Source organism: Lissotriton vulgaris, chromosome 6 (assembly GCF_964263255.1).
Source record: "Lissotriton vulgaris chromosome 6, aLisVul1.2, whole genome shotgun sequence".
Classification (NCBI taxonomy): Eukaryota; Metazoa; Chordata; class Amphibia; order Caudata; family Salamandridae; genus Lissotriton; species Lissotriton vulgaris.
Window position 1 is genome coordinate 1,780,761,605 of NC_141694.1, and position 19,094 is coordinate 1,780,780,698.

At 48.1% G+C, this 19,094-nt stretch overlaps 1 protein-coding gene across 2 annotated transcripts in view; it reads left to right on the forward strand.

The window, feature by feature from the left end:
* The window catches only part of SCARA5 (scavenger receptor class A member 5), a 1,124,331-nt gene that overhangs the window by 1,089,524 nt on the left and 15,713 nt on the right, over window positions 1-19,094 (forward strand). The window lies entirely within an intron of this gene.

The following is a 19,094-nucleotide window of genomic DNA, read 5'->3' on the forward strand; positions in this document are numbered from 1 at the left end:
ATCAATCTCATGGGACATTACAAGGCTAGTGGAATCAAAAACCCTCTTTAATTAAAGATTTACACACTCAAAGGTACTAGAGCACAAGAGATACACCTTGTTATTTTGTTCTGGTCAGGCAGTAGCACCTAGACACAACACAGGGGTGCAGCTGTTGTTTATAAGCATGTACACCTTGTCATATACATATGACTAGTAATATAACACACACATAGAGAGGCATTTCTGGGAGGAGATCACAGCTGTATCTGAGATGTAGAATGTCCATCTGTGTATGCTAAGGTACGTGGTCCGCTACTAATCTCAGTGATTTTTGTTCTAGAATCATTTTGCGTCTGTAGAAGGGGCTCGGGGTTAGGCTTATTTATTTATTTATTTATTTCAAAGTTTTATATAGCGCGAACAAGATCTTCGCAGATATCAGAGCGCTTTACATAGAAGGGTACATGAGGGAACAGAGTCAAATAAGTAAGTCAATAGATCACACAGTACAAATAATACAAATAGGTGAATGCAAAGCAAATCATGTGAGTAATAAGACAACTCATACAAATAAGTAAAGAGGTCAAGCATGTAATACAGATTGGTGCAGGGTGTTAATAGGGTTCGAAATAGTAGTTCAAGTGTATTTAGCCATGAGGATAGCTTTTACTTCTTTTTTAAAGAGTGTAGTGGAGGAGATAAGCCTCGTTTCGGGAGGGAGTGAGTTCCAAATCCTAGGCGCCATTCCTGAGAAGGAGCGCTTGTATGTTTTTTCCTTCCGGAATCTTCGAGGTTTCAGCAGAAGATTGTTTGTGCCTCTCGTGTTTCTGATTCCCCCAGAGATTGTCAATTTCTGAGCGAGGTAGCCGGGTGAGTTTAGGTGTAACGCCTTGTGTGTCATGCAGGCGATTTTCAGATGTATTCTGGCTTCAAAAGGCAGCCAATTCAGGGACTTCAAGTCAGGGGTAATGTGGGAGTGCTTTTTTGACCCAGTGATGAGTCTCGCTGCAGCATTTAGAGACGCTTTTAGTGGAGCGGTTGTAGTTAGTGGGAGTCCGCAGAGGGCGGTGCTGCCGTATTCAATTTGTGGGATGACTAGTGCTTGTACTGCAGTTTGGAAGTCTTTGGCTGGGAGGTAGGGTTTAAGTTTCCTCAGAGTATTGATCTGGAAGTTCGCTCCCTTTGTTGCCTTGCTGATATGTTGCTGCATGTTGAGATTGGTGTCGAGTGTTATGCCTAAAGATTTTGCTGAGTCCACGATGGTGGGTTGGACATTGAGTGCGGTTAGGAGTTTAAGCCAATGTTGAGTGGTGGATATCTTCGCTGGAGGTGAGATCAGGAGGAACTCTGTTTTCAGGGCATTGAGTTTGAGGTGATTGTCGGCAAGCCAGGATTGGGTGCATCTGATCGTTGAGTTCAGGAGCAGGATGTCATTGGGTGATTGTAATTTGAGGTAAAGTTGGGTGTCATCGGCGTACATGTGGAAGTGTACATTGGATGCCTGTAGCAAGGTGGTGAGAGGTTCCATGACTAGGTTGAACAAAGTTGGGGATAGAGAGGATCCTTGGGGGACGCCTAGCGTTACAGGTATTGGCGAGGACATCAGGTTGTTGCTCTTGAATTTCTGCGATCTGTTGTGAAGAAAGGAAGTGAACCATTTGAGGACAGTTCCAGATAAGCCCATTCTTATGTTTAGTAGTTCTAGTAGATTCTCATGTTTAACGGTGTTGAATGCTGAGGAGAGATCAAGGAGGATGAGGAGGCATGAGTCGTTTTGGTCTAGCATTTGAAGTGCGTCGTCAATTATGTGAGTCATAGCAGTTTCTGTGCTGTGTCCTGCTCGGAAGCCTGACTGGTGAGGGTTGAGGAGATCGAATTGCTCAATGTGTTTAGTCAGTTGTAGTTGTGCGCATTTTTCCAGCAGTTTGGCGAGAGTGGGGATATTGGTGATGGGACGGTAATTGTTGAGATCAGAGGGCTCGGCTGTTGGTTTCTTTAGTAGAGGTGTGACCTGACCAACTTTGAGGGAGTCAGGTATGCTTCCTTGTTGGAGAGAGCTGTTGATGATTTTAGTCCAGAGAGGGAGAAGCAAAGGGGTAAAGTCTTTTACTGCGAAGGCAGGGAGGGGGTCCGTGAGGTGATTGGAAGGTTTCAGGGTGCTGAGTAATTTGCCAATTTCTTCTTCCGAGTATGTGCCAAAGGTTGACCATGTAGCATTGTTTTTTGGCTCAGCGGGTGCTAGGCATTTGGGTTTGGAGTAGAGGCTTGCGTCAATGAGGAGGTCGCTTTTTATTTTGTCCGTTTTTTGGATAAAGAAAGCAGCGAAGTCTTCACAGGAGGGTGCCTCACGCCCAGTGTTGAGGGGTTGTGGTTGCTCCTTGGATTGTGATTTGATTAGCTCAAATAGTTTTCTCGGGCGGTTTTTTGCTTGGTCAAGTTGGAGGCTGAAGAAGTCCGATTTTGAGCGTTTTATTTTCCTGAAGTAGGCGTTTCTCTTTTTCTTCAAGTCTTTAAGGTGCATTGCGGAGGGGGCTGATCCCCAGGTCCGTTCTGCCATTCGCATGTCTCTTCTATCTTCGTTGAGACTCCCGTCATACCATGGTTTGGAGATTTTAGTAGAGACTCTTTTTAGCTGCATAGGTGCAGCCTCATTAATTATAGAGGTCATAGCGTTGAGATAGTGGTCAGTCAGAGTTTGGACGTCTGAGGCGCCTGCAGGTGGGAGTAGGAGATTGCAGCTGTTAGGGGGCAGAGAGCCTGGGTTGAGCTTTTTCGAGTCTCTTTTCCAGACTTTGGGCTTGGAGAGTTGCGCCGGGTTGACTTTGACTTTTTCGTTGATAAAGAATGTGATAATATGATGATCTGACCAGTCACAGGGTTGGATGGATTCGAGTTGGATAGAGTCCTCTTTGGAGATGATCAGGTCGATGGTAGAGCCTTTCTCGTGGGTCGGGCTGTTGCATATTTGGGTGAGGTTAAGGGCATCGAGGAAATTTTTAAGACTATTTACCACCGTGTCGTTGGGGGTCATTCCAGTGGAGGTTGAAGTCACGAAGGTATATTTGGGTGAGCTGGCGTCCGGAATTGGTTGAGATCATATCCATGATTTGTTGGGAAAAGGTGAGGTTGTCCCTGGGTGGGTGGTAAATGCTGTGAAGAGAGCATATCGGTTTGCCCTCACTAATAATGTCGAGGCAGATGTATTCCCATGATGTTGGGGATGGTAGGGATGTGGAATTGACTTTCTGAACAGAGAGGTTGTTCCTGTAGATGCATGCGATTCCACCACCTATTTGGCCTGAGGTACTAGAGCATAAGAGATACACCTTGTTATTTTGTTCTGGTCAGGCAGTAGCACCTAGACACAACACAGGGGTGCAGCTGTTGTTTATAAGCATGTACACCTTGTCATATACATATGACTAGTAATATAACACACACATAGAGAGGCATTTCTGGGAGGAGATCACAGCTGTATCTGAGATGTAGAATGTCCATCTGTGTATGCTAAGGTATGTGGTCCGCTACTAATCTCAGTGATTTTTGTTCTAGAATCATTTTGCGTCTGTAGAAGGGGCTCGGGTTAGGCTTATCCTTCTTCTATTATGACTTTTCATAATATATAGTTTACTGACTATGCTGGTGGTATTTTTGTTAGGCAGTTGTTTCCTGATTGTGGCAGTAATACTGCATTCTAGAGCACATTAGTTTAAATAAACACTTCATACTTCCTTCTTGTCTCTGTTATATCTTATTGTGGATGTGTACGTGTGTGAGGAAAAGTGTGTGTTCTGTTTCCACGATCTCTGAGAGGGTTGGAAGTGTTGAGTTCTGGGGTGTTGATCTATTTGTGTCTCTGGTATGGTTAGGAGGGCAAGTGAACCACTGTGCTAGTCGGACTCAGGCTCATGGTACTGAGATGGTATGGTTACTCAGTTCCTATCTACTAATGTTCTAAGGTCCAAGCATAGTTCTATTCCTGAGCAGAATCCCTGCCACAGTGCCTGTGTTCAATGCAATCGCTAGGCCTATTCTTTTCTCAAAAGGCGAGCTGTACTAATAAGTCAATAGGGAAAGACTACTTGCTTCCCGTCCCGGTAGCCTTTAATTAAAACCAGAGATATGATTCTGTATGCTCAGTGTCTCCGTGCAGATTTCCCTCTAGCCTGCACACTCTGTGCTTGGTTTTTATAACCTTATTTCATTGTTGTTAAAAACTTGTAGCATAAACAATTAACAGAAAGTGTCCTGATGCCTTCTCAATATTTTTCCTTCTGTCAGATTCTGTTCTTTTGAATAGCAACAGTAAACAAGACACATAGTTGTCAACTTTTAACAAACTCTTAGAAGTCAATGATATTCTTATGTAAAACAAAGCAATCAGCATTTAGATTAAATACTCCAAATATATTCATGGACACCTGATTATCACATATTAACATAAATTTAAACTCAACATACGTCATATAAAACACACATATTAACTTTTGATTGATTGACTGGTATTTGCAGCTAAAACAGGGGAATACCCAGAGTAAAACAATATGTTATTGTAGCAGTACTTAGTAGAAAAATATATTATTCTAACAGTGCGCCAAACTCCCTACATTTTGAGTACACTCTTCTTGGACAGCAAATACTAGATTCAAGTGGAGAAAGGCTTTTCTTCCGTTTCTAATCTGATTTAGATCCAACTGTTCAGTTTTAAATGTTTTACTGTGTTTCTTCCAGATTGAAAGAGCTGTAAACTCTATCTGTCTATGTCACCTCCCACAAATACCCAGTCTCGGGGAGGAAGTCGCACTGTAGACAGGCTTGTTCTGGGTAGACTAATATCCATTTTTGTGTTGTGGGGCAAATACAAGGCAAATTCTTCTATCCATTGATGGCCGCCTCTCAGGTCCAGAGAGTCAAGGCAAACACTCCCCATAGTCCTTCACCGAGCAGAAAGAGATTTTTCCAAACAGATCAGAGCAAAACCTTCTGAAGGAATTAACTACCACTGGACCAAGAATAAACAGCTCAGATACTTAGGGTAGAGGCATGAAGAAATGGGAAGCCCAAGCCAATGTGTGGAAGAATAGGACTACAGGAAACAGAAAAATTATAGGACTGTGTGCCTGGCAACCTATAACTTGTGCCACAAGTATCAAGACCACCCTGTATGCACTTCGAAAGAATCTTGAATCACTGTCTCTGTTCCAAACAGGTTCTGGACTCCAACCATATGGGAGCCCCAAGAACACCCTGAACATATTAAAGGCAGAGGACAGGCCAAAAGCTGGGCATAGACTATATTTTATTGAAACCATAATGGAGATGCAGCCCTATAAACTCTATGACTAGAAGCTACCTCTGCCACAGGAGTGAAACACAGGGCTCCCGTACCCTTGAGAAATCTTGCCATGGAAGACCTACATTAAGGAGTAAAATGTAATGATGGTCAGTTTACTGAATAGGGAGGCTTAATGTTTTAGGAGTGTGGATTGCAACCTGCAGATTTCAGTGCATGTGAGAGGCAAGTACTGAATTTTGCTGGGGCAGGTGCTACAGAAAACATCAGAGAGACAGAATCCATCCGAAAAATCTATGAAGTGAATAGGGAAATCAAAAAATCACTGCCCCACATACAGCTCTTACAAATATCAGAGGCAGTGCCCAGAAACAGATGTCACAGTCACACCCAAGAACCCCAAGCACACCACAGGAGGCTGTCATACCCAACAACATAGAGAACAGATGACAATGCTCAAACACAATTGAAACAAGCATTTGCAATGCAATCTGTCTGGCATTTGGGAAAGTTAAGGCAATTTGCATTGGAAATAATAACGTTTTGACTTATGTTTTTGAAGTAGGGTAACATAACTGGTAAGGGAGCTGAACCGTCCTGTGCTTTGTGTAAATTAGATGTTTTTTTCCTGTTAGCGGGTATTGCGCAGAAGGTTCATAAAACCAAATAATGAAGTAAAACTGAGAAAATGAAGCCACCCACTAAAATAGTTCAAGATGGGGCATAGGTCCTGTGCTGTGCACATAGATAGCAGTCCAGCTGTTGCACTGCCCGCCTCATCTGGAGGAAGCTGCTGCTTTGATGGGGGCAATGGAGGGGGGCTCCACGTGAGATGGGTGCTCTCTGGGGAGCAGATTTGCAGCATGGCTTCGGTTACATTAGGGGGTTTGTTTAACCAGAGCAATCGGCGAGCTTTGATCTGTTTATTTTAGTTAGAATATTGATATTAATAAATGAGGTCATCTATACATTGTTTAATAAAAGCAATGGCCTGCCAGATGTTCCGCGTGCATGTGGGTCCAATTAAGGCCGTGTTAACAAGTGGAATCTATCAGCCGCACATAGACACGCAGCACTCTTCTAAACAGTTTCTTATGTCTGCGGATTAGCTTGGTGTGGCCTAGAACAAAGATTTCCCGAGGTCAAACCCCCCCTTAGGGCGAACGCACGTGAGGTTTGCTCGCTCGCGAGAGCTATGTTGGGCCTGGTCGAGCCGCGCGGGGCCCCACCTCGTCAACGCTCACGTCATCTCACGCCCGGAAGAGCTTGTCTGCGCTGCGTTCCAGCTGCCCTTCGTTTAATAAGCAAAACTGAGGATGGTTTGTTTCATGCGAACAATTAATCACTGTAATGAGGTCATTTCCGGTTCACGCAGAGATCAGGTCATTGCCTCTCTGCATATGACGCTCTTTCTCAAAACGACTCTGTAAAGCAGATCTCACTGCAAAGAAGAGACGGTCTCAATCAAGACCTGAATGAAATGTTCTAAAGTGCAAAACCGAAAAGAGAGGGGAAAGGGGTATTGATAGGAAAATCTGTGCAGTGTATTTGTAGTGAATGTAGATACAAAGAAGGCACATATGAATAAACACACAGGACCCTATTAAGTGGCAGGCCCACCGACATCCATAGCAGCTGCCCTACACCCGGAATATGATCATGGAGTCCATAGGGGCACTGGTGGGATAGTAATCCCTACAATAGGGGCTGTGCCTGCTCAGGCTTTGCCATAGGGCAGGGGTTCCCAAACCGGTCCTGGAGGGCCGGATCCATGCCAGATTTTTAAAATAACTACATGTATCTCAATGGGGATATCCAAAAAATCTGGCATGGATCCGGCCCTCCAGAACTGGTTTGGAGACCCCTGCCATAGGGAATTCAATACCCCTCTTCCATCTGCCTTTACATAGTGGTCTTACCATCATGTAAAGGCAGACGGAATTAGACTTAGGGGGGCCCATAGCTTGGCCGCTCTCCCCCATGGGCCTCCTTTATGGGCCTGGAGGGCGCACGTTGTGCCCCCTGAACATCCATTCACTGTGCACCAGACATCACAGGACATGGATGTTTGAAAACTACTCTTTTTCATTGCGGATTGCGCTGGGGCCCTTATCTATGGCTGCAGCACAAGCCACAATGAAAAAGAGCAGTTTTCCTACTGCTTGCTTGGCGGTCGCATTGTAATTGGCACGTGTAACCACCGACATGTAGTCAGTCGGGCACCTGCCCGATATGATGGCGGTCGGAGCCTCCGACCGCCATCGTAATGGAGCCCATAGTGGGTACTATTCACAAACCGCATTTAGTCATGCATGAAGCACTGTTAATGCTATTGACAAACCTACAAGCAGATACCTCCACCTCACCCTCTTCTGTTCAGACATCTCCACCATGTTTGGGGTGTTTGGTAAGATTGTCATCTTGCAATAACTTCATGCCACTTCTTGGCTGATACATCTTATGTAGTGGTTTTTCTATTCTTGCTTGGAAAGGAACATCCTTTAGCAGTGCTTAATTTGTGGGGGGAAAGAGCGCTGATGCTTTGTTTAGAAGCCCAGCAGTCCATGCAATTAAACATCAGAGTGCTGAATACCAAGGTCTAGTCAACTACCAGGCACCCCCTGCCCCTTTATCTCGCTCCTGCAGATTCCTGCTTTCTGTTTGTGATGGTTTTGGTGTCTTTTATTTCCTCAGTCTTTCCAATCTGTGGGTTTTTCCCTCACTGGCACTTGATATTTTTCCCTTTCTTGCAAATGAGTGTCAGTCCACAAAAATAAGTTCCGATGCTCCGCCACCGGCATCCACCAGTTCAACTTAAACACTGGGCTTTGGTAAAGGCAACAGGCCTTAGGAAGTTTGTGCGACGGTTAATTTAAAACATTTTTTTAATTGGAAGCATATTTTACATGAAGAAAAAGAAGGAAGAAAATAGAAAATGAGCCAAAACCTAAATGTGGTTTCCATATGTTTGTCGTAAAATTGATAAATACATTTTTTAAATGGTCTTACTAGAACTTTATGTGGGATTTATAGGAGGCAGAAGTACTTAGAGCAAGAATCAGAAAATATGATTCTTACTGGTGCAAAGGAAATATACTTTTGGTTTGATATTGTTGGAAATGGTCCTTTCTGCAGTGTCACCCCAAAACGTTTTTCATTCCACCTCCCCTTTTTTCTGAATTTAATGTTGGCTTTAGGACTCTGTGCACTTTGCCACTGTTAACCAGTGCTAAAGCATGTGTGCTCTCTCTTTAAAACATGGTGGAATTGGCTTTTACTCAATTGTCTCATTTAATTTAATTGTAAGCCCTAGTAAAGTGACACTGCATGTGCCCAGGGCCAGTAAATAAAATTATACTAGTGGTTCTGCAGAACTGATTGTGCTTCCCACTTAGGTAGCCCAGTAAGCCTTTCCTTGGCCTGCCATTACAGAGCTAGTGTGTACAGTTTAAACGGTGATGTCAACTTGGCAAGATAAACCCTTCTCCAGACTCAAAACTCCCTTTTTTAATAAATATGTGACCCCAGGGTAGGCCCTGGCCAACCCAGGGAGCAGAGTGCAATGTATTTAGAAAATAGTAGTACGTGTAATTTAAAGTATTACATGTCCTCGTAGTGAAAAACTCAAACTCTTTTTTCACTGCTGCAAGGTCTATATCTCCTGTAGGATAACATTGGGATTACATTATTGTATTTTATAACGTAATTTACAAATGGTTTAAGACAGTGGCGTAACGAAACTTGAGGGGGCCCCCCTGCAAAGTACATCACCTAACTCTTTGCCCTACCACCCTAAAATCTGGTATATTTTGATTCAAAACCTACATTTAACTTTCACTTTCGAGGCAGTTTGGGACAATGGCGACCGCTTAAACTCTCCTATTGCAGTGCAAATATTTGTCTTTGGATGCCAGAGCCAAGTTTGAATATCAAATCGGACATGTCTTCAGCATATTTGTATTTATTTCTACCCTCTCTTCGCCACAGCGCACGGAGCTGTTTAATTCGGTGATGACCCTGAGACTGCATCGCTCTTCACCACACAAAAAGCATGGGCTTGCACACACACGCTATGTGCACGGAGGTGTGGGGCTCTCTACCACATAATCGTAGCTTGGCACAGCACAGTCTGTTATGGGAGTACCTAGTGAGTTAGAAAGTTTCTCCACTCACACACACTCTCCACACTCACACATTCTTACACGTCTGTCCACCTGTGCTGTCCCTAACTCCTCCCCACATATCAGAAAGTGTCAGTATAAATCTAAGCATTAAATAAATACACGTTTGCAAGCCTTAAGGAGAAAAACGCAAGATTTACATTTAACATAAGTTGAAACATCGCTTCGCACTTTAAAGTGATTATGAATGCATGACAATAATTAAAATCAGCAACCTCTTCACTTACAAGTTGCTTGGCACTGCAAACCACTGCAAACCACAGAGAGGGGCTCAGCAGGTGAGCCTGGAGCGCACGTGCAGAGTGCACCATATAATTAATGAATGAACAACAGCGACGGGCATAACTTTAAAGCTAGGTCCCAGAGACGGACCCTTACAGTGAGTGTACTGTGCGCTGCGGGCCCCTGGTGCTCGCCACCCCTCCCCCCGCACCGCAGGGGGCCTTTGTTACGCCCATGATCGGTCTCAGGCCAACGGAGTTGCCGAAAAATTCCTGAGCATCCGAAAATGAACTGTGAAGAGAGCCACATAAGGATTAATGATTGAGAAAGCACTGTGCTAAATCCTGCCTTATTTGGATCCACCCAGCACTTGATGACAGGAGAGAGCCCCGTCACTCTCATGTTCGGACAGGAGGTCAGGACCAAACTCTCACAATGGACCGCGACTAACACTGTAGACAACGCCAGGCTCAAGGCCACTGACAAAGCAAAGAAAGAGAAAATTTAAATGTAAGCAGACACCATGCGGGGGAGGCAGTAAACAATACCTAAGAGAGGAGAATGGGTAGGCACACTCGGAGAAGCCAGGTACGGTCTGGAGCTCACTTCATGTTCCACAGCTGAGACGCCTGACTGATCTCGAAGCGTCTAAGCATCAGTAGCACCGCACTGCTCTATGTCTGACTGCCCCCGGCAAAGAGAAGTCAATCGGCACAATGCTGTTCCCCGTCCCATTTCTTTTTAATGTTGAAAAATGCATCAGGACTTGCTGCAACGTGCTGCTACATAGTGGTTTCCTTCCCCCGCTCTCCCCTCACACAGTCTCAGTGGCTACACTGTCATATTATTCCAGGATTACCGAATTATCATGCGTTTTCGACAACGCTGCGGCAGAACGACATTGCAATGCCCGGTGAGTGAAAACTGGCAAATTGATGGCCACAGTACACTTGCAGAGAATAGGTAGGGTGGGAAAGGAGATTTCACATTTGTTTTAGCGAACATTGAGGGGAGGGGGGAGTGAGAGCGCCCCCTGGGATATTAACATTACAGCATAGCTCGGACACAGACTCACCTGACAAATGACCTGAGGTCTGGGGCCTGGGCCTGGCCTGCAGGCTGCCGCTCAGAGTTCTGTTAGGCGCAAGGGAAGGCCGCAAGCGGGACTGGCAGAGAGGCTGCAGCCAGCGCAAGGCTAGCCACTAGGCTAGTCAGGTAGGGGACCGGGGTGCAAATAATTTAAATTATGGCTAAAGGCCCGGCCGGTGACGCAGTGGACTTTGGACAGTCCTGACCTGTGTAGGAGCGTTGTTGCTGGGTCTTCTCTTGGATGCCACACTTTACTCGTCTCTAACGCGCATTTCCTGTCATGACAAAAAGAAATCAGGGGCCAGGCATTGGTCACCAGCCCTGTCCCCGCCCCCCACCCTGAACACGCGCGCATACTAGTCCCGGGGCCGGAAGGCAGAAAGTGAAACCCACCCAGAAATGTATTCAATATAAAGAGAGCCTTGCACACCATGAATAAAGACCCTCGGGGCCCCCGGCTGGGGCGCCCCCTCTCTAGAGCCCGGACTGATATTTTATGCTGACAGTGCGCTATTCACGGCCTATTAATACCGCCTAACTGTACAATTCCCAGGGAGGCTTGGGTGCTTGAAAGACGCTCCGGGGGCCGTTCTCATTTCACTTCCGCCCTCCATCTAATGGGACTGTGGAGGGAAGAATGGAAAGGGGAGAGGAGAGCTGGAGCTCAGGTCGATCGCACGAGGTGCAGGTGCCCGCCGCTAGCCTCCGAAACCCAGCGCTGCCAGGGGATTAGTGCCACGAACCCTGGCACCAGAGCAAAGGGAGAGGCCTGTGCAAAGTCAAAGCGCCGCCGCGCAACAGCTGCGCCTGCTGAAGGGCCGTGTCTGCGGGACACACACGGGGACCCACACCATTTGCAAGAGAGCCTCACGGGGGCCCTGCACAATTTGTTAAGAGCCTCACGGGGCCCCTGCCTGGGCCCACCACCACTAACTAGCCTCAGGGGCCCCGGCCCCACCCGCACCATTTGCAAGATCCTCACAGGGCCCCGGCCGGGGCCCGCCACACCATTATAACTAGCCTCAGGCCAGGGCCCCGGCGGGGCCAGCCCGCACCATTTGCAAGAGCCGGGGCCCGTGCAACAATCAATTAAGAGCCTCAGACAGTTGTACGCAGAGCGCACCATTAATATCCATATCCATGATGTATTGAGGGGGCTGGCCCGGGGCCCCTGGAGGGGGAGGCCCCCCCGCAATGCGGGGTCTGTGGGGGCCTGTGTTACGCCCCTGGTTTAAGATCTATCTGGTGCATGTTTAGTGTCTCTGGAATTCTAATTTAAAATCCTAACTTATGGTGAAGTCCGATTTTAAAATGAAATTCTGAAAATGCAGCTTTAAGAAAGTTGCAAAAGAAACAATTAATGGACGGAATGCTGGACAATGCAAACATTCACCACCAGTCACAATGATCTGGGTTTAATCCATCATTCTTTTTCTCACTACACAACAGTTTGGACCCAGCCATATGCAAATCAGTATTTGTGGGAACAGTCCAGGACGTTTGTTTCCGGTCCAGGGATGACCTGGCTTTGCAGGTTGGGCTGGACTGTTCCCATAAAGAACAGGCTCAAGACTGATTTGCATATGGCTGGGTCCAAACTGGAGTGGTGGGCAAAAGAATGATGGATTAAACCCAGATCCTTGTGACTGGGGGTGAATGTTTGCATTCTCCAGCATTCCGTCCATCAATAGTTTCTTTTGTATATGTCGCCCTAAGTGGGAAGGGTATGCCCAGACGTGGGTCCCGTGTTCTCTACACCACTGGATTCATGCTAGCCTGGCTAATGAAGGGTGAATTCCTGAAACCGGTTCCAGGATGCTTGTTTACGGTCCAGGGAGGGCCTGACTTGGCAGTTCGGGCTGGACTGATCGCATAAGGAACAGGGTCAAGACTGATTGCTATATGGCTGGGTCCAAACTGGGGTGGTGTGGTGAGCAAAAAAGAATGATGGATTAAACCCAGATCCTTGTGACTAGGGGTGAATGTTTGCATTGTCCAGCATTCCGACCATCAATTGTTTCTTTTCCTTTTAAAAAGTTGGCATTTTCTTGCCTTAGCCATTTAGTGCCTGCAGCCTGTCTCTGGTCACACGACTGGGTGTAGTTAAAAAGTTAGGATTTGTGCATTCCTCCTAGAGAGCCACACATAATGGGAGCTTAGGTGTTACTTGATGGACCATCCTGGCCAGATGGGATAGAGGAGCTGGGCACAGCCTCCCTTACCCCTGATTAGTTAGTGTTGTGTTCCCACACATTTATTTTATTTATTTATTTATAGTTTTGTAGAGCGCGTAGTCACCCATTGGGTATCCCAGCGCTGAACCTTGTTACTCACGAAGGGGTGTAGTCAGGAGAAGTGCCAGTTTTAGGGGAAGAGTAGAGTTTTAAGTGCTTTTCTGAACCGGAGGAGGTTGGGTTCTGTTCTGAGGCTCAAAGGGAGTGCATTCCACTTCTTTCCAGTGTTGACCGAGAAGCGGCGGCCACCTATGCGGGCCTTTTTCACCTTGGGGATCGTAATGAGGTTTCCATGCTCCGAGCGAAGCGCTCTCGGGGGTCTATAGGGGCTGATCCAGTTGTTAAGTATGGGAGGGCCGGTGTTGTGGAGAACCTTGTGGGCAAGACAAAGGGCCTTAAAAATGACCCTTTCCCTAATAGGGAGCCAATGCAGTTTCCTAAGTGCGGGCTTGGCGGATGATCTGGCCGGGGTGTTTGTGAGGAGTCGGGCTGCGGCGTTTTGGGCTTTTTGCAAAGTTTGAAGAGTGGATTCTGGGGCGCCCAGGTAGATGGCATTGCTGTAATCCAGCCTGGATAGAATTAGGCCCTGGATCAGCATGAGCCGCGACTGGAAAGGTAGTAGTGGAATTACCTTCCTGCATGACTTAAGTAGACCGTAGCATATGCCGGCTGTCTTTCTTGCCTGGGTCCTGAAGGTAAGGTCGGTCTCCAGCCACACTCCAAGACTTTTTACCTCCTTCTTGGGAATGGGGGGTTCCCCCATGCAGGCGGGCCAGATGTTAGAGGGGAGGCTCATAGTTTTTTGTCCTAGGAGCAGGATCTCTGTCTTGGAGCCGTTTAGCTTCAAAGCGGAATCGCTCATCCACTGATGTACGTTGGAGAGGCAGTCGTGGAGATTGGAGGGCTCAAGCTTGGGGTGGGAGAGTGTCACCACCAGTTGTGTGTCGTCAGCATAGCTGACGATAGTGACTCCAAAGGGTGAGACGAGTTCCTCCAGTGGGGCCATGTAGACGTTAAACAACGTAGGGCTCATGGAAGAGCCCTGAGGCACATCGCACTGGAGGGGGATGGAGGAGGAGCGGCTTTCGCCTTCCCATACTTGGTAGGAGCGTCGGGAGAGAAAGGACGATAGCCACTTCAGTGCTCTGCCCTTGACCCCAATATTCCCGAGGCGGTGGGTTAGGACCTGGTGACTGACCGTGTCAAAGGCCGCACTTAGGTCTAGGAGGACCACTGCCACTGATCCTCCTGTGTCGATGATTTCCCTAGTTCTTTCCACTGCTACGAGGAGAGCAGTGTCCGTGCCCTGACCTGGTCTAAAGCCTGTCTGTGAGTCGTTGAGGAGATGGTTTGACTCGAGGTAGTGGGACAGCTTTTTGTTCGCGAGTTTTTCAGCGACTTTGCCTATCCAAGGGAGGAGTGAGATAGGTCGGTAGTTGGAAAGGTCTATGGGGTCGAGCGACGGTTTCTTGAGGAGCGCTTTGACGACAGCTTCCTTCCAATTAGAAGGGACCTCCCCCTGTTCCAACGAGATATTAATCAGGGCTGTCAGTTGGGGAACTATGGTCTGCGGGATGTTTTTAGCGAAACGTATGGGCACTGGGTCGCTAGGGGCTCCGCTCTTGGTTGAGGCGAGTATGACCCTTACCTCCTCTTCTGTAACAGGGCCAAGTGACTCCAGAATGGGTTTGGCGGCGGGGGGGATCGGCTCCTTGGCTCTCTCTAAGGAGTCGGAGTTAGTGGGCGGGAGGGAGGCAAGAATCTTCTTAATTTTAGCGTCGAAGAAGGTGGCCAGTTTGACGCATTTTTCCTCAGCTGCTTTGGGGTCCATAGGTTTCTGAGGGGGGTCCGGGACGTGGAGGAGTTCCTTGAGAATGGAGAAGGTCTCCTTGGATGAGCAGGAGGAGCCTTTTATTTTTTCCTCATAGTAAGTCCTTTTGGCGTCTTGTAGGGCTAGTTTGTATGCTTTCATGGAGAAGTGATAGGCACTTTTCTCCTCTATTGATTTGTTTTTTCTCCACGTACGTTCTGACTTTTTGCATTGTTTTTTCAGGGCGGTGAGGGCGGGTGTGTACCAGGGAGCGGGGTTTATTCTTTTAAAGTGTTTGAGAGTGCTGGTCAATGGAATGGAGCTGTCTAGGGGTCGGACTAGCCAATCCATGAATTCTCTGTTCGCGGTGTTAGGGTCCGTGGACAAGGGGGCGATGGTGTCGCGTAATTTAGCCTCCCATTTCTCTGGTATTAACTTGTGCCATCGTCTGGCTTGTATCCTTGTTTTTTGTTTGCGCGCTGGTGTCATTTCGAGTGACCAGTGCATAGGGATCAGCATGTGGTCTGTCCAAGGCAGGGGAGTGGGGTCTTGGGCGTAAAGGTTCCCGATGTTGGAGAATATAGGGTCCAGGAGTTGACCTTTCTCATGGGTGGCTTTGGGGTTTTGCATATGGAGGTCAGCTGTTGCGAGATCCGCGAGCAGGTTTGCTGCGGCATTGTCCGTGGGGTCCAGAAAGTGCATGTTGAGGTCCCCTAAGAGGAGGAAGTTAGAGACTGAGATGGTTTTGAGTAAGATATGATCCATTAAAGTATTGGTGAATTCGCCTAGGGAGCCTGGTGGCCGGTACACCAACAGTCCCGAAAGGGAAGTAGATGGTGAGATCTGAATTGTGAAGTGGCAGTTCTCACAGTCTTTAACAGATCCGGACTCGATTCTACATTTGAGGTGGTCTTTGTAGAGTATGGCTAGGCCGCCACCTCTACCGATCGGTCTATTTAGGCAGCATATTTGGTAACCGGGGGGTGTTGCATTAGCCACATCGAAGTCGCTGTACGGGGTCAACCAAGTTTCCGTCAGGAACAATAAATCCAGCATTGAGTCCTGGACGAGGATGTTGATTTTGTGGGCATGCTTTACTAAGGATCTGCAATTCAGAAGGCCGAGCTGGAGTCCTTGAGGGCGTTCCGTTTCCTCGGGTCTGTTGCAGAGGATGCATCCTACATAGGGGGTGTCTTCCTTGAGGACGTATTTGCACTGGGGATGTTTTTCCAGGTTCCAGGCAAGCAGTGAACCTCTGGAGTATGAGATGCGATTTTGCAGATTGGGCGTAGTGGCTGGGCCTAAGGCCGTCTGGGCCCGAACGGGCCCAGACGGGCTTGCCTTTGGCGCGCCGTCGGCGCACTGCCGGCGCCCGTTGCGCCCGTCCGCTGCGCGTCCGGTGATTGCACATCTTTTATGGGTAAGAAAAGGGGCGGGTGGGCGTGGCCTCAGAGTGGGCGTGGCCTCTCTCCCTCGCCGTCAATGGCGGCAGAATTGTTTGTTCCTGAGCTAAAGTTGCAGCGAAGGGGTCCCTGTTTCGGCGATTCTGGCACCCGCTCCAGTGGTGGCAGACGGGTGAGTGAGTTTTAAAAAATACAGGTATTTGAGCGAGTTTGTGACACAAAATACAATTTTAAAATAAGGTGGTGGTCTCCCGGCTTCCGCCTCAGGAGATGGCAAGATTCTAGTTTTGTGGCGCTGAAGGCAGCGTTTTTATACCGTGATCGGCGGGTGGGCGTGGCCTCAGAGTGGGCGTGGCCTCTCTCCCTCGCCGTCAATGGCAGCAGAATTGTTTGTTCCTGAGTTAAAGTTGCAGCAAAGGGGTCGCTGTTTCGGCGATTCTGGCGCCCGCTCCAGTGGTGGCAGACGGGTGAGTGAGTTTTAAAAAATACAGGTATTTGAGCGAGTTTGTGACACACAATACAATTTTAAAATAAGGTGGTGGTCTCCCGGCTTCCGCCTCAGGAGATGGCAAGATTCTAGTTTTGTGGCGCTGAAGGCAGCGTTTTTATACCGTGATCGGCGGGTGGGCGTGGCCTCAGAGTGGGCGTGGCCTCTCTCCCTCGCCGTCAATGGCGGCAGAATTGTTTGTTCCTGAGTTAAAGTTGCAGCGAAGGGGTCGCTGTTTCGGCGATTCTGGCGCCCGCTCCAGTGGTGGCAGACGGGTGAGTGAGTTTTAAAAAATACAGGTATTTGAGCGAGTTTGTGACACAAAATACAATTTTAAAATAAGGTGGTGGTCTCCCGGCTTCTGCCTCAGGAGATGGCAAGATTCTAGTTTTGTGGCGCTGAAGGCAGCGTTTTTATACCGTGATCGGCGGGTGGGCGTGGCCTCAGAGTGGGCGTGGCCTCTCTCCCTCGCCGTCAATGGCGGCAGAATTGTTTGTTCCTGAGTTAAAGTTGCAGCGAAGGGGTCGCTGTTTCGGCGATTCTGGCGCCCGCTCCAGTGGTGGCAGACGGGTGAGTGAGTTTTAAAAAATACAGGTATTTGAGCGAGTTTGTGACACAAAATACAATTTTAAAATAAGGTGGTGGTCTCCCGGCTTCCGCCTCAGGAGATGGCAAGATTCTAGTTTTGTGGCGCTGAAGGCAGCGTTTTTATACCGTGATCGGCGGGTGGGCGTGGCCTCAGAGTGGGCGTGGCCTCTCTCCCTCGCCGTCAATGGCGGCAGAATTGTTTGTTCCTGAGTTAAAGTTGCAGCGAAGGGGTCGCTGTTTCGGCGATTCTGGCGCCCGCTCCAGTGGTGGCAGACGGGTGAGTGAGTTTTAAAAAATACAGGTATTTGAGCAAGTTTGTGACACACAATACAATTTTAAAATAAGGTGGTGGTCTCCCGGCTTCCGCCTCAGGAGATGGCAAGATTCTAGTTTTGTGGCGCTGAAGGCAGCGTTTTTATACCGTGATCGGCGGGTGGGCGTGGCCTCAGAGTGGGCGTAGCCTCTCTCCCTCGCCGTCAATGGAGGCAGAATTGTTTGTTCCTGAGTTAAAGTTGCAGCGAAGGGGTCGCTGTTTCGGCGATTCTGGCGCCCGCTCCAGTGGTGGCAGACGGGTGAGTGAGTTTTAAAAAATACAGGTATTTGAGCGAGTTTGTGTCACAAAATACAAATTTAAAATAAGGTGGTGGTCTCCCGGCTTCCGCCTCAGGAGATGGCAAGATTCTAGTTTTGTGGCGCTGAAGGCAGCGTTTTTATACCGTGATCGGCGGGTGGGCGTGGCCTCAGAGTGGGCGTGGCCTCTCTCCCTCGCCGTCAATGGCGGCAGAATTGTTTGTTCCTGAGTTAAAGTTGCAGCGAAGGGGTCGCTGTTTCGGCGATTCTGGCGCCCGCTCCAGTGGTGGCAGACGGGTGAGTGAGATTTAAAAAATACAGGTATTTGAGCGAGTTTGTGACACAAAATGCAATTTTAAAATAAGGTGGTGGTCTCCCGGCTTCCGCCTCAGGAGATGGCAAGATTCTAGTTTTGTGGGGCTGAAGGCAGCGTTTTTATACCGTGATCGGCGGGTGGGCGTGGCCTCAGAGTGGGCGTGGCCTCTCTCCCTCGCCGTCAATGGCGGCAGAATTGTTTGTTCCTGAGTTAAAGTTGCAGCGAAGGGGTCGCTGTTTCGGCGATTCTGGCGCCCGCTCCAGTGGTGGCAGACGGGTGAGTGAGTTTTAAAAAATACAGGTATTTGAGCGAGTTTGTGACACAAAATACAATTTTAAAATAAGGTGGTGGTCTCCCGGCTTCCGCCTCAGGAGATAGTTAGTCTGGAGCCTGGGGAAGAAAAACTGGACCTGGAACCGATCTTGAACCCAGGACCCCAGAGTGACTCAAAGGGCTAGTTTTCTAGCCTCTTGATTTGAGCCTCAGGGACATAACAGGCTCCCCATAGCTTGTGGACCCATCTTAAACTAGCTCCTGACCCTCAAGAGGTACCTCTCAGGTCCTGGAAGTGGTCTTTTTGCTTTTTAAGTCAAGCTTTTGAGTGGGTTTGTGAGTGGCTGTACGGGTGAGTGAGTGGATTTGTGAGTAGCTGTATTGGTGAGAGTGGGTGTGTGAGTGGCTGTATGGGTGAGTGAATGGCTGTGTAAGTGGCTGTATGGGTGTATGAGTGGATGTTTGAGCGGCTGTTTTGTTAACTGAGTGGGTGTGAGGGTGGCTGTATTGGAGAATGACTTTTGAGTTGCTATATGGATGGGTGAGTGAGTAGATATGTGACTGCTTATATGGGAGTTTGAATGGGTATGTAAATGGTTGTGTCTGTGTGAGAATGGCACTGTTGAGTAGCTGTATGATTAAGTGA